Source organism: Lactuca saligna, chromosome 5, assembly GCF_052625555.1.
Source record: "Lactuca saligna cultivar CGN05327 chromosome 5, ASM5262555v1, whole genome shotgun sequence".
In the NCBI taxonomy this organism is placed as follows: Eukaryota; Viridiplantae; Streptophyta; class Magnoliopsida; order Asterales; family Asteraceae; genus Lactuca; species Lactuca saligna.
In genome coordinates, this window is record NC_136421.1 from 195,085,370 (window position 1) to 195,102,128 (window position 16,759).

Consider the following 16,759-nt stretch of genomic DNA (forward strand, 5'->3'; position numbering starts at 1 on the left):
TCACCTCTGATCTCAAGTTTCTTTTCCATTCCTCTCAAGGCTTCATTTGACATGTTCTCGGGTTTGAGAGCTTCTAACTGGGCTTCTCGGATTTGCATGGGTAGGTTGGAATGGATGGTCATCGTCTGGTTCTTCACTATGTGGCCTGCACTATCCTTTCGGCTAAGGGCATCTGCTACCACATTGGCCTTGACGGGGTGGTAACGGATTTCACACTCATAATCATTGAGTAGTTCTACCCATCGTCGTTGCCTCATGTTTAAGTCTTTCTGATTGAAGATGTGATGCAGGCTTTTGTGATCAGTGAAGATCGTGTACATGGTTCCGTAGAGATAATGTCTCCACATCTTCAATGCAAAGACTACGGCTCCTAGTTCCAAGTCATGTGTGGTATAGTTGACCTCGTGTGCTTTCAGCTATCTTGAGGCATACGCAATCACCTCTCCTCTTTGCATAAGTACACTGCCTAAACCTTGATTAGACGCATCGCAATAGACAACGAAGTCCTCTGTCCCTTCGGGCAAGGATAGAACAGGCGCGCTGCATAAGGCTCTCTTCAACGTTTGAAATGCAGTTTCTTGTTTATCATTCCAACAAAAGGGTACACCTTTCTGTGTTAGAGTGGTAAAAGGTTTGGTGATTTTGGAAAAGTTCTAAATGAATCTTCGATAGTAGCCGGTGAGACCCAAGAATTGATGAATTTCTGTGGGTGTCTTCGGTGCCGACCAATTCTCTATCTCTTTAATCTTGGAAGGATCTACGTGAATACCCTCCTCGCTTACTACGTGATCGAGTAAAGTTACCTTCCGTATCCAGAATTCACATTTGGAGAATTTCGCGTATAGTTTTTCGAATCTATGGGTCTCCAACACTAACCTCAAGTGTTGCTTGTGGTCTTCTTCGCTTCGGGAGTAGACGAGGATGTCGTCAATGAATACGATGATGAACTTGTCTAAGAAGGGACGGCACACCCGGTTCATCAGATCCATGAACACCGCCAGTGCATTGGTTAGACCGAAGGGCATCACTACGAACTCGTAGTGTCCATACCGAGTCCTAAAAGCTGTTTTGGAAACATCATTTTCCTGGACTCGTAACTGATGGTACCCTGCCCGAAGGTCTATCTTTGAGAAATAGTTGGCTCCCTGGAGTTGATCGAAGAGGTCATCTATTCGTGGAAGAGGGTATCGGTTCTTAACGGTCAAGTTTTTCAGCTCACGGTAGTCGATACACATCTAAAAGGATCCATCTTTCTTCTTGACAAACAGTACCGGAGATCCCCAGGGTGAGGAACTCGGTCTAATGAATCCTTTATTGAGCAACTCGTTGAGTTGACTGGATAACTCTTGCATTTCTACTGGAGCTAAGCGATATGGAGACTTTGCTACGGGGGTAGCTCCAGGAATTAGGTCAATACGGAACTCGACCTGACGTTCGGGAGGAATTCCCGGAAGCTCTTCGGGAAACACATCTGGAAAGTTACAGACTTCAGGAATGCTCGCGAGGTCTCTAACTTCTTGTTTCTCGTTGACCACATGGGCTAAGAATGCAATGCACTCCTTTCGTAGGAGCTTTCGAGCTTTGATGTAGGAAATGATATGAAGATTGGAACTGGGTTTATCGCCATAGATTACGAGAGTTTGATCCGAAAGAAGATTGAGACGGATGGATTTTTCGTAACAAAGGATATCAGCATGATTGGGACTCAACCAATCCATGCCAATGATAACATCAAAGCTCTTAATGGAAACTGGCATGAGATCTATAGGAAATGAGTGATCATTTAGGGTAAGCGTACAACCTATGAATACATCGTTAGCGCTTTCCTTCTCACCATTAGCCATCTCGACGGTAAATGTTTCAGTTAGTGATTGGGGATTACGTTTTAGATTATGTTTGAATGCATGACTAACAAAACTCCTTTCAACACCCGAATCGAAAAGAATACTAGCATATGAGTTGTCGAGAAGGAACGTACCCGAAACAACAGTGGGATCAACGACTGCTTCCTCCCGTCCCATGGTTAGAACCCTTCCAATGTTATCAACAGTTGACTGCTTGGGGCAGTTCCTTTTAAAGTGCCCAACTTCTACACAGTTGTAGCAGGCTTGACTAACACCTGCTCCAGATGATTGGTTGGCTGATTGGGTAGGAGTTTTGCAGAATCGAACTGTGTGCCCTTTCTTACCATAGTTGGTACAGGATAGTTCTCGGCAGGGAACAGGATGATGATGGTATTTACACTTGTCACACAGAGGGAGGTTACCAGCATATTTACTGGTAGGAGTTGGAGCTGTGGATCCCACAACAGAAGCAGCAGCAACAGGGGTAGTAGCAGCATGGACTGCTATAGTCTGCTGTTTCTTGGAAGATCCTTGAGATGATTGACCCTTCTTCTTCTTCCAAAATTTTCTATTTTCGCCACTCCTTTGAGTCGACTCAGAAGTGGTAGTGATTTCCTTAACGTCATCGCTGTGATCAATCAGGGTTTGAGCTAAAGTCTTAGCACTATCATAAGTATTCGGTCGAGCAGCCAAAACATGACTCTTTGTCGGTTGGGATAACCCCCAAACGAACCTTTCGATCTTTTTTTTTTTCAGGAGTGACTAATCCCGAGCAGAGAAGTGCGAGATCATCGAATCGGGAAGTGTATGCAGCAATGTCGGAACCTTTTATCTTCAGGTTCCAGAGCTCGTGTTCTAGTTTCTGCATTTCGCCACGGGGGCAGTACTCGGCAATGAGGATTTCTTTCATGGCTTCCCAGCCCATAGCATTGACTACGGATAAGGTTAGAGATTTGACTCGGCCATTCCACCAAGTCAAGGCTTTATCAACGAAGGTACATGCCGCGAATTTAACTTTATCGGACTCCGCACAAGCATAGATTTCAAAGATGGACTAGATTTTCTCGAACCATCGGGATAAGGAAATGACACCTCCAGCGCCATTGAAGGATGTTGGTTTCGCGTTCATGAAATCCTTGTAGGAACCCCCTCTTTGGTGTCCGTGGCTAACTTCGGGGTTCTGGGATTAGGGACCACCTCCTGAACCACTAGGGTTCATTTGTGACATGGCTACCACCATTGCAGCTGTCATGACCGTCTGGAGTGACGCTAGGTCAAATTGGGGAGAAGGTGGTGGCGAAGAAGGATTGTTGTTGTTCTTTGAGCTGGGTCTCTTTCGGGGAGGCATCTTGATCTAATAAGATCAATAAAGAGAGGATGGTAAGTCCTCTACATTGAATTGATAGATCTGGCAGTTATATGATCCGAATAAGCGATACAACTGGAAAGAGTTATCAAAACAGATAATTTATCGCTAAGAATAATCACAGAAAGCCACTCGAAAAAGGATTTCTACAGAGGATTGACTCGAGAAATACTCCCATAGTATTTCATGAATTGATTACGACAATGGTTTGATGTTTGGGATATTAGGGTAAGTTTTAGGCATGCCACATACCACAGTCACTCCAAAGCACATGTTGGCCGTGTCTCGAATGAATATAGTTGGCCAGGCTATATTGACCGTAGACACGACTACATAACTGCCCAGGTTTAACCATAGTACACAACACCCATTTACTTATGTTCTGTTCTACTTGTGGTTACGGATGAGGACGGTTCGGTATACTTGTATACTTTTGAAAATACTTGTAGTTTGAAGATACTTTTAATTCAGAGCACTTAGGCCCTTTAGTGTTTATAGTTTTATACCATGTAAGGTTTGGTATACTTCATTCACTATAAACAAGGGCTCTGATACCAATCTGTCACACCCCGAAAACCGAAGGCGGAAACATTTCCGGGGTTGACTCCACGTTGAGTATCAAATCCAATGCAAATAGTAAGTAAAGTAATACAACCATTACGTTACATAAGAAAAGTTTTACAGTTGTTTCAAAAGTAAAGTTTGTACAGTTGTGATACATAGTATATATAAACAAAATGAAACGGGTCTTCATGTACTCCATCTTCTGATCAAAAAGGGATCTTCGGGTACCTGTTCTAACGCTGACCTGAGAACACAAGCGGTTTAAAAATCACCATAACGCTGGTGAGTTCATAAGCGGTTTTTGTTTGTGAAAATGTTTCAAGTTTCCTTTCTGATTCTGAAATGTTATGTATACCAAGAAAATCCCATATTTTATAAAAAGTTGGTTATTGTTTCACAAATGTAAAGTATAGTAAGTTTGTACACTGGAAACATGTCTACTCATGTGAAAATGTATAGTTTGGTTATCCGACTTGTTAAACTGTTTTGTTTACTTATCATGTATTCCCAGGAAAGTCCCATACTTTCCTTATTGTATATTACCAATTGTAAAAAGATGTAATGTTATCCAGTTTGTTACTCTTTCTAGTTATGTAAGTGTTACCCAAGAAAGCCCCATGCTTTCCTGCTTGTTGGTTTTCAATGTGAACGATGTAAAAGATGTAAAAGATGTAAACGTGGTTAGATTCCATGTTTTCCCCCAGGAAAGTCCCATACTTTCCTGAATGTTAATTACCGTACGTGAAAGATGTAAAAGATGTATACAGTGATTCATTATTACTATAAGTAAATCTCTGTTATCCTAATTGCAAGTTCCATAACCATACGATAGACTGAAACCTATGGCAATAAGTAGTCCACATGTGGCAATAAGTAGTCCACATACTTATGACTTTCGTCACCCTTGAACCATTTCGGTTCGGCTGTAGCTAGCAGCCAGGTGTGGGGTAGTCAGCCCCGTATAGATCTATACACTTAAGTCACGCTCTCTAAATACCAGAGATTCTGGTTATGGGTGTAGTCCTCCACTCGCGTATCTCTGTGGAGTGTTCGCCGAGGACGTGTCTCCAATCATACAGGATTAACAAATTTACTAGTAATAATATGATAGTCCTCCACTTGCGTATATGTGTGGAGTGTTACCGAGGACAAAACAGTGTACAGGTATTACATTCAAATGTATAATGTCATGCTTTTAACTGATAAAATGTGGAAAGCCATTTGTGAAATATATGTAAAACATAACAGTTTAAAGACCTATTTCACAAATATATGTTACGTGTTCTGCATGTTCAAATGGTTATCAGTTGTGGTAATCAGTAATAAAAGCATATGTAATATGAATCACACATTTGAAAACATGTTTTGAGTACAAGAATTCCCTTGTACTTTGCTTGTGTTCCCCCCCTGAAAACAGTGAAAACAGTGAAAAAGGATAGGGGTATGAACTCACCGGACTCGGAAATGCGTCGGTTTTGGATACTAGACGTTGGTTCAAGGTTTGATTACTCGCGATGTCCCTATGTAAAATGAAATAATGTCCATATATATACAATTAGGGATACATTCACTAATCATATGGAACATTACACCCCCAACGAGGTTAAACACCTCAAAACGAGCGTTTGGAGTGACCCGGGTGACATCTTCGGACGTGTAATGGCACTAGGGACTTAGGACTTGAGTTTACTCCCCAAGAGTAAACATTTTAAGGAGTTTACAGCCACATAACACACCCACACATGAGTTTACGGCCGTAAACTCATGTTGGTGTGATTTTGAGTGTTTAATAGCTTAAATGGACATGGGGATTGTTGGAATGGATTTCTAAAATGCCTTGGAATGGATTGAATGAAATTATATCACTTAAAAGGGAGTTTACGGCCACACTCTTGGAGTTTACGGCCGTAAACTCACCCATGGCCAAGAAAAATTGTTTTAAGCTACAAAGGACAATCACATGTGATTCTAGTTAATTTTCCAAGCCTTATTATGAATTTAGAACACCATTAAACATACTTTTAGGAGTTTACAGCCTAGAGGCATGTTCTATGGCTGTAAACTCTCCTTATACTCATGAAAAGTTAGTTTTTGATGCTTAAAACAATCACATGTGATTCTAGAAATTTATGCAATCCATTTGAGTGAATTTGATGCATCATTTAACAAGGATTTATGAGTTTACGGCCAAGGGTATGTTCCTAGGCCATAAAGTCCTATAAGTGGCATTTTTGATGTGTTACAAACCTTTAAACTATTTTTAGATGCATCTAGATTTTACCACAAGGCCATTGGTTGAGTTTCAAGGCATTTGGACATGTTTAAAGGCATTAAATCCCCATTTTAGAGGAGTTTACGGCCCAAGAAGGAGCCTTGGTCGTAAACTCTCATTTGTCCCATATAATTCATGTTTAATGTGTTTCAAGTCCCAATTAGCAAGCCTTAAGGTCATATCTAAGTCCCAACTATGATTTGGAAGGGTAATTTGGCTCAAAAACCCCATTTTGAGGAGTTTACGGTCCAAGCTTGATCCTTGGCCGTAAAATCATGTTCTTGGTCCCAAAACATAATTTAAACATCAATTTGAAGGCTAAAGAGGTTGAATAACAAGTTAGGGGTGTTACCTCTTTGATTGGAAGCCTTAAATCTTTGTTTTGGACCCTTGATTATGGATGAGGAGAGAGGTTGGGAGAGTTTTATGAGAAAATGGCCAAAGGCTTCAAATGGAGTCCTAAAACACTTTATATAGTGTCTAAGTTTTGGACACGGTGGAATTCTACCTGATACCGGCGTTAGACGAGGCTTTTGGTCGTACCCGATTAGGTTGCCGTAACCCGATACGGTAATTTCTAGAAATATTCCGATCACTAATGTCGGGTGTTAAAATGATTTCTAAATGTATTAAGACACCCATTAAGTCATTTTAAATAAGTACCGGTTGATACTTAATTAAACGGAAGATCGGAAATCGAATTTGGAAACGACGTTTGGTTGCGTGAATTGTACTACGAAAGAGTTACAAGAGATGATACGGAAATTTCGGGTTATTACATGATAGCATATGCTTCGAGGCAGTTGAAGCCTCATGAGTCGAGATATCCCACCCACGACCTGGAATTGGGGGCTATGGTGTTTTCCCTCAAGATCTGGCGACACTATTTGTATGGGGTTCGGTGTACGATATACACAGACCATAAGAGCTTGAAGTACTTGATGGATCAGCCAAATCTGAATATGCGACAGAGGAGGTGGTTGGATGTGGTGAAGGATTACGATTGTGAGATCCTGTACCACCCGGGCAAGCCTAATGTAGTAGCCGACGCGTTGAGCCGTAGGGCGGAAAGCGCCCCGATCCGAGATATTTGTATGAGATTGACGGTATTGACCCCAATTTTGGATATTATTCGAGGAGCTCAAGCAGAGGCTGCGAAGCCAGAATATCAGAAGAAGGAGCGGGTTGTAGGTCAGGTATCTGGATTCGTCACGGATGGTCGACGGCTTATGACTTTTCAGGGTCAGATTTGGGTACCGTTTGTGGGCGGTGCGCGTACTACTTTGATGGAGGAAGCACATCGATCGAAATTCTTAATTCATCCCGGTGCTAAGAAAATGTATTTGGATCTAAGGAAGGAGTACTGGTGGCCCTGTATGAAAAGGGATGTCGCTTGGTTTGTCGAGAGGTGCTTGACTTGTCGGCAGGTCAAGGCCGAGCACCAGCGAGCGCACGGTAAGCTGCAACCGCTAGATATTCCCGAATGGAAGTGGGAACAAGTTACTATGGATTTCATCACCAAGTTACCGCAGACTGCGAGGGGAGTCGATGCGATTTGGGTGATCGTGGATAGATTGACTAAGAGTGCTCATTTTCTAGCCATCAGTGAGAGCTCTTCTGCGGAGAAGTTGGCGGAGTTATATGTGAGGGAGGTAGTATCGCGGCATGGAGTGCTGCTCTCAATTATTTCAGACTGTGATGTGCGTTTCACTTCCAGGTTCTGGAAGAAGTTTCATGAGGAGTTGGGTACTAGGCTGCATTTTAGTACCGCATATCATCCCTAGACAGACGGTCAGAGTGAGCGGACGATTCAGACGCTTGAGGACATGCTCCGGGCATGTGTGTTGGATTTCGGGGGTAGCTGGGATGCATATTTACCCTTGGCAGAGTTTTCCTACAACAACAACCATCATTCGAGCATTGGTATGCCACCCTTTGAGCTGTTGTATGGGCGGAGGTGTCGCACCCCCATCTGTTGGGGTGAGGTAGGGCAGCGGGTTATGGGTAGCACGGAGATAGTACTCCAGAGGACCGAGTAGATTCAGTTGGTCAGGCAGAGGTTGTTGACCGCTCAGAGCCGACAGAAAAGTTATGCAGACAGATGCCGGTCCGAGCTTGAGTTTCAGGTCGGTGATCTTGTGCTCCTGAAGGTCTCTCCTTGGAAAGGAGTGATTCGATTCAGGAAGAGGGGATAGTTGGGGCCCCGATATATTGTTCCTTTCCGTGTGATCGCGAGGGTGGGCCGGGTAGCCTACTGTTTAGACTTGCTAACAGAGTTGGGGCAGATTCACGACACTTTCCATGTGTCGCAGTTGAGGAAGTGTATAGCCGACGAATCGGCAGTGGTTCCATTAAGGGATATTCAGGTAGATTCGAGCCTGAATTATGTTGAGAGACCAGTAGCCATCAGAGATCGGAAGATCAAAGTTTTGAGGAACAAGGAAGTACCCCTGGTGTTGGTTCAGTGGTAGCATCGGAAGGGATCAGAGATGACCTGGGAACCGGAGCGTGAGATGTGTGAGCAGCATCCGGAGCTATTTGCATAGCGAGACTTCGAGGGTGAAGTCTTGTTCTAGTGGGGGAGAATTGTAACAGCTCGGATCTCCAGGTATCTTTAATTTCATATTTTTGGTATTTTGTGAGGGGACTCGGCGAGTTGGAGGTCGAACTCGCTGAGTCGGGTCGCGGTTTTGGATGAAGGTTCGCGTCTGGACTCGGCGAGTCCGCACTATTTAATGAAACCCTAATTTTCCGGTCCTAAGCCCTATTTAAAGGACCTTATGGCCCTTCATTGCGGCCACCTTGAGCCTTGAGTGCACCAAAGCAGCTGAGAGTCCTTGTAAGTGAGATAAGAGGCTATTTGTTCACCAATTTGTGTGTTGTTGCAAGAAAGGAAGGAGAAGATCAAGTTAGAAGAGTTGGGGAGCTTGGATCTGCTTCTATTTCATCAAGGGAAACTTCTTGAGGTAACTTTCAGAGCTAATCTTCGTGTTTTGGTTGATATGTCAAATCTAGGGTTTCTTCTTGCCTTATTTGACTTGGATTTGAAGTGTGAAAGGTCCCATGGAGATATGGAACCTAGATCTGGACCTTAGCAGGTCCAAAAGGCCCCAAATGATATGCTTTATGCCCATTCTTTTGAGTTGGAAACTAGGGTTGCCATATTAGAGGTTATTTCCCCAAAAAGAGCCTTGTAAGTGTTCCATGGCGGCCAAGACTTAGAATTTACGTGATAAATGAGCTTGGGAAGGCCAGATCTATGTGTGTATGGAACGGATCTGACCGCAGAAGCAAGTTTTAGCTGATGCATGGCATGGACTCGCCGAGTCTGAAGAACAGACTCGACAAGTAGCTTGAAGATTGTCCTTAAAACCACCCAGTGAGTACTCCTGCCGAGTTATGGGTGACTCAGTGAGTCACAGAGAGTTAGAGAGGGATTGATAAGTGGACCGAGTCGAGTTGGGACTCGCCGAGTTGTCATTGAGACTCGGCGAGTTGAGTCGCGGTGACCCCGTGATTCATGACCAGGTGGAACTCGTCGAGTCAGGGGAGTACTCGACGTGTCAAGGGGAAATCCTTGCGAGTTGGTGAAAACGCGTAGACTCGCCGAGTCGCTCTAGTGCACTCGCCGAGTCCGGTCAAATTGACCATTGACTGTTGACTAGAGTTGACCAGTGTGGACTTGTTAAGGATGGTCAACCTTAGTGGTACAAGTATTAATTATAGATATATGATGTTATAGGAGGACTATAGCTCGGGGGTTCGAGCACAAGTGATTTCCAGGGTTCACGAGTTATCGAGATATACGAGGTGAGTCTTCTCACTATACTGTGCCCAGAAGGGTTGACTGTGTGACCGGAAGGTCGGATATGCTATGAGATATATGCGTTATGTGTGATAAGTTATTCGTTATATGTGCCATGTATGATATGCTTGATATGGGCCAGAAGGCATTATATTATGGGCCGGAAGGCGAATATGTTATGGGCCGGAAGGCGTGGTAAAATGGACCGTAAGGTTGACGTGGGTCGGACCAGAAGGTTTACCCAGTCGGGACGGAAGTCCCCTGAGACACATGGACCGAAAGGTCAGGGCCTGGAAAGGCGTATGTGCGTAGATTGTATTTGGGGAACTCACTAAGCATTTATGCTTACAGTTGTTGTGTTATGTGTTTCAGGTACTAGCGAGGACTGTGGGAAGGCGCCGGCGTGATCGTACACACACTCGGGGAAAACTATTTTGTGATCTTTGTTATGTAATCGGTCGTGACAATATTGTTTACATTGGAACTTAAATTATTACCCGATGTTTTGATGATTGTAAAAATGAAAAAAAAATTGGTTTAAAATTTACGTCGTTACAAAAATACATTTTGGGATGAGATTATAGGAGGAGTATATATACCGTTAATCGCAAGAAGAAGCATAATTCGCTCCACCACTTATATATTATTGCATCGCTTGATCTCCATTTCTCTCACACATCACAAGAATAGTCAGAGAGTGTCTTCTTTTGATTTGTTCTTCCTATGGACACTTGTTACACCATGGAGGTCCGTGAACTTCCCAGTTGATTTAGCTACTTATATGGGGAAGAGGGCCAGGGAGCTTTGAGAGGATAGCCCAATTTCTGGTGGGCACTTCATCACACGTTTGGCTAGATCATATCTATTGTTGACAAGAGAGATCACGAGATCTATGGTTTTATTAACGTTAGGCAGATAAGTTTGTAGTTGTTGGAGTCGATGTGGACACTTGAGCATGGCGAGGATAGTATTATAAGGATATGACCAGATGACATGGCTCACGAGGAGGGTGTAGCTGAGCCAGAGCATGATAGAAGAGGGAGGCATAAACCCGCTCCATGAGGAGCCCGACAGGGACCACAACAGGAGATTGATCTTAGTTACTTATCTCAGCGTATGGATGTCCTTTCTTTGCATATGCATGACCGGTTTGATTATGTCGATACTAGGCAAAACTGGTTCGAGGGGGCATTGATTGGATTCTTTGCTTCACATGGTTATCATCATCCAGTTCCCTTTCTACCACCATATGGGCAGCGAAGTGATGGAGCAGGGCCATCTGGGACGCCACAGCACGACGACGATGATAAATGACCGAGTTATCCTTTTTATTTTATTTTTAGTTTATTTTTGGTTTATTAGACTTACGTTTATTTTTATTTTGGTGTGTATTTAGTTTGTTTAATTTAGGATGTTTTATTTTTTTTGATGTAAATTTTTTCCCATGTTGATGCTCTTTGATCTATTAGATTTTTGCAGAATTTTCGCCCTTAGAAAGTTGGTAGTAAGTTCAGCCGCTAGGATCGACTGTCGTCTTATCACAAGAGAAAAAACCGTGTGAGAGTTGAAGTTGACAATCGAGAGTCTTGAATTCCAATATGTGTGGGGTGCGTGTCGATTTCGTGAAGGGTTATTTTTTGAATTGTGGCATTTATGATTTCATTGATTTCTATAACATAGAAGAGCTGTTCCCATGCCATGGAATTTTATTTCAAATCTAATCATAAGTATCATCCTATATGCCATGACATGGTTGATATTTTCCTATGTCATAGGGGAGTTTTTCATCACGAGAGGAAGCTGCCATTCTAGACACCACGACGTGGTCAACACTTACCATGTCGTGACCATGCTATTATTCGCAATTCAGATTTTTTCCCTCATTCAAAGAGACAACGTGGTAAACACTTCCCCACATCATGGTCACTATACATTGCATTAACTTGCAATCCTTTGCACCGCATTTCAGAAGTCGATGTTCTTGATTGTATTTTCCATCATATTTAGAAGCAGCAATTCTAGTTTCTAGTCTTCCAACAAATTTTTGGAGAAACTTTTAGCAGCCCCATTCGATCTCGCCACTTCTATTCCACGGGAGTTTGTTCCTTTTTCTCCCTCTTTATTTTTTATGTTTATTTTGCATAGCATGCAATGAGGACATTGCATTAATTAAGTGTGGGGGTAGGTGGTTGTCCACATTGCATTAATTAAGTGTAGGGTAGGTGGTTGTCCACATTAGAAAAAAACAAGCATATGATTTTTACATGAATTGCATTATCCTAAAAAAATGCTAGTTTTAACAATATGCATTCACATAAACTTGAAATAATAGTTTAATTTAGAAAATCTAGTGATAATTAAAAAAACTTAATGCTAGTATTGTATGAGATGATCCAATGAGAACCCAAATGTTCACCTGAGCCAATATATGCTATAATGTATTTGTGGCTTCTCATTCCTAACGAAAAGTCATGAGATATTAAAAGGTAATCTAGTAGTTTGTACGATCAAAAAAAGTTCTGCAGCGTGTACCAAAAATCTATCCAAGAGCACTTATGTAGTCATTACACTTAGACTAATACCTCTAACCAATAAAAGTTGAAGTTAAGCTCCCTTGCTTAAGCATGTAGGATATTAGCAAAAAAAAGTGAGATATAAAAAAAAATGCAAAAGTTGAAAGAATTTTGGAGCTACAAAGTATGAAGATCAAAAGAATAACAAAATTCTGAAGAACCAAAGATATAAGATACCAAAAATCGAACAAAAGGGTGTTGAATTCGAAGAAATGGGAAAAGCAAATATCAAATAAGTGATGAATCCAAAGATCTCCATTGTGGTATCAAAGTTTTAATTTCTTTCTAGATTATATGTATGCTTGGTTAGCTTAACCAAAAATACCTTAAGGTTAAGAAAGATTTTTGAGGATGGATTCGGAGGGTTTCAAAAATGAGTGTCGTAAAAACTAAGGGGTAAATGTTCATAAGGATTGTGAGTATTTTGGATTGAGAAGTTTTTAGGAATTATCGACACAAATACATCCATTGTGGTCTTGGGATAATGGTTGGGTTTAAAATGGAATGTCTTATGCGATATTGGTAAACAAAAAATCAATTTGCTTGGGGGCAAGCAATAGACTAGTGTGGGGTTGTTTGATAACGTCTATTATATATATATATATATATATGGCGCTTTCTTATTATTTTATACTAAGTTTTTATGCTATTTAGAACTAAGAGGTACTTACAATGTTTAAATATACATTTTATAGGTAAAAATATTTTGCTAGAGTGAAAACGATGCGAAAAAGATGGAAATTGGAATTGGATTGTAAAAAGTGGAAGAGAGGCTGAAGAGGCCCATTATGCCCAACGTAATGGGTGTACGCCTAGCATACGTGAGTTCAACGAGTACGTCCAATGTAACTTTGGAGTATGCCCAGCGTACTAGGCTAGGTGTTCGGATCCAGATCGCGATTATTTTCTTAATACGCCCCGCGTAAACCGAATTACGCCCAACATACGTAAGTCAGTTCCAAAACTTATAAATTGCGATTTTCGGTCAACCAGAAGAGAGAGCTCGATTTTCTTTGATCCTTGGTCAACGAGTAACCTTCCTTCTACCTTTTTGAGAGTCTAAAAGGCGGTCAGGAGGCCGTTAAGCTGACATGAGTGAAGATCTGAGGGATTAGATAGCAGATTCATATCAAAGATCATGTGGTTTATTGTTCTGAACATGATTAGCATTCCACTGTGATTCCATTATGTGCTATTGTTTGATTTGCGTATTAAAACCTTTTACTTTGTATTTATGGTTGAATTAATCTTTAAGTTTATGGATTAATTGCTATTTGGATTGTTTATTCTTATTTAATTTATTTTGTCAAGTTTGATTGAAAGATCTATATGTGTTAAAGATTGTTACTTTATTCCATATTGGTGAATTAATAGAGTTGAGATGGCCTTTTTGACTGTCTTAATTTGAATCATAGTTGTCCATGACCATTGGTGATTATGAATAGAGTTGGACCAAAACCTAGGGTTAGGAAATAAAGTGGTGAAATTTAATATGTATACATAAGTAGATGACCATTATATGCATGATTTAACTCCTATGACCATTAGGGTTAAATAAGATCAAATATTGCTTAATACGAACTAAATACTGCTTTGCATGATTGCTTGTTCACTTGATCAATGAAATAATAGTTGTGTTGAAATTAAATGATTGATAGTCATGACCATGATGCTAGTGATATTACGAATCGGTGAATAATGAGTAAATATATGTTATATCAGTAGTTAGCCATTATTTTGAGATATAATTTATCTAAATCAAAGTACCTAAAGAGGTTTGTCTTCGGTCAGTTTATCGAGATTTGTAGTTTAATAGGATATTTGAGATTTAATTTAACAAAACCCTTATAGATTTCTTTTGTGTGATTTGTGTAACATATAATCAAGAATTTCAAATTAATTCACCATTGTTCCCTTTGTGTTCGACACCTGGTCTTACCACAACTATACTATTGAATGATTAGGTACGCTGCCTAGTGTGTTTATTAGTCCAGTTGAGATAAAATTAGTTTTATAAATTTAAAACTTGAGTAATTAATATATATATATATATATATATATATATATATATATATATATATATATATATATATAAACACGTCAAACGTCTTTCATGTCAACATAAAACCCATCAAATGTTTTGATGCGATCATCTGAACAGACTGGTTAGCATTTCATTAAGCTGAAGTTATATGTTATGAAAAGGTCGTCCGACTACTTCTACCCAACAACGAAGCCCTTGCAATTTACAAAGAAAAATCAGGGAACAATCTAAGAGTCATTTCTTGCATGCAGGCAAGAATGTACTTATAGACTATATGTTTCGCTTTCTTGGCACACGTAGTGGATATGTAAGGCAAGGTTAAGGAAATCAAAGACATTCCATGAGTGTGCAACTAACCGGAAGTATTTGTAGAAGACCTACCTAGAATGCCTCCAGTTAGACAGGTCGAATTCCGAATCAACCTGATCCCTGGTGCAACACCAGTGGCAATATCTCCTTATCGTCTGGCTCCATCAGAAATGCAAGAACTATCCAGTCAACTCTGAGAACTTCTTGAAAAAGAATTTATATGGCCAAGCTTCTCTCCATGAGAAGCTCCGATATTGTTTTTCTAAAAGAATGATGAATCGTTCAGGACGTGCATCGATTATCGTTAGTCGAACAAACTCACCATCAAAAACTGATGTCTACTCCCAAGGATCGATGACCTATTCAACTAACTAAAAAGATGTTACTAATGCTCAAAGATCGAATCAATTAAGGAACCATCAACGCCAACCAAAGTACGTCAATTACTAGGGCCTGCAAACTATTACCGTAGATTCATCAATGACTTCTCCGAAATAGCTAACCCTCTCTCTGATGAGAACCTTGTCATTCCACTCGATAAGATCCAGATCAACACTAAACTTCACTTCGTAGATGAATCGGTGCATATCATAGATCGAGAAATCAAAAGCCTCAAACAAAGCCCTATACCTATAGTAAAGGTCCGATGGATCTCTCCTATAGGGTCGGGTTATACTTGGGAACGTGAGGACCAGATGAATCAAAAGTATCTGCAACTATTCAGTAGTACTCCCTCTACTAGTGGAACAAAATAATAGTGGAATGAAATAATAGTAGAACAAAGTATCCGAGAACTTAATAAACTTGGGTCGAAATTCCCTTAATAAGAAGGTAATGTGACAACCTTAAATTTAGGTCATAGACTATAAACAATTATTTATAGTAAATCTCTTTTTCCCTTTGACTTATTGATTTTTAGTGCATCTAATGTAAACTAAATGGGTTCATTTCAAATATTATAAGATACCAGATGATATCTTACTACCAAATGTGTAAACTATCAAACGAATCAAACAACTAAAACTGTAATACAAGTTAATACGTCTGAAAAATTGAAAATTTTATATTACGAAGTTATGAGCAAACAAACATTAAAACATTATAGTACATGTTCCCCAGTTTCCGAAAATATAAAGAACGTCCAAAATGGAGTTCGTATGCAAAAAATACGACAATTTTAAGAAAACAAACAGTAAAACACTAACTTTCTTTAATCACGTAAAACTGAATCAATCTGTTGAGGTACTTGCACATCTCCGATGGAAATTCCGAGAACGTTTTTGGACTCAGGCTATGACCCAATATTTAATTTCACACTCAAAATACTTTTAGCATAAATATTTGCAAAACTCAAAAATTCAAGTGTTACGGACCATTTAGACGCGATTTCCTGGAGTTCCGTAACTCAAAAATTAATTTATTTGTGATTTTGGAATCCTTGAAATTAACTCCATTTGAAAGCATGATGTTCCACTAGTGCAAGGCTTGCAATTTACTATAAATAGAAGCTATTACATCTTCATCTTCATCACAAACACGCCACTTCCCCCCCCCCCCCCCCCCCCCCTCTCTCTCTCTCTCTCTCTATATATATATATATATATATATATATATATATATATATATATATATATATATATATATATATAAAGTGCTTACTATCATCACCACCTTATAACTCATTCCTTTGATCAAAAACCACCACCTCATCCCTTCCCCTACCCTCCATCCTCTTCCCATCATCGTGTTCTACCAGAAGAAGCTAATACAAAAAGGGCAACAACCTTGATGCCACCCTTCTACCGCCACTACTCCACCCACTGCCACCATCGAGCAAACCCATCACCGGCAAAAACGAGACTTACTATATTTATTTTTGGTGATGCATGGTCTCGACGGGTAACAGGAGGTGATGACCTCCAATTTCAAATATCAAATTAAAATGTTCGCAATCCCCCTCCCTTCGAAAAATTCTGCAAACA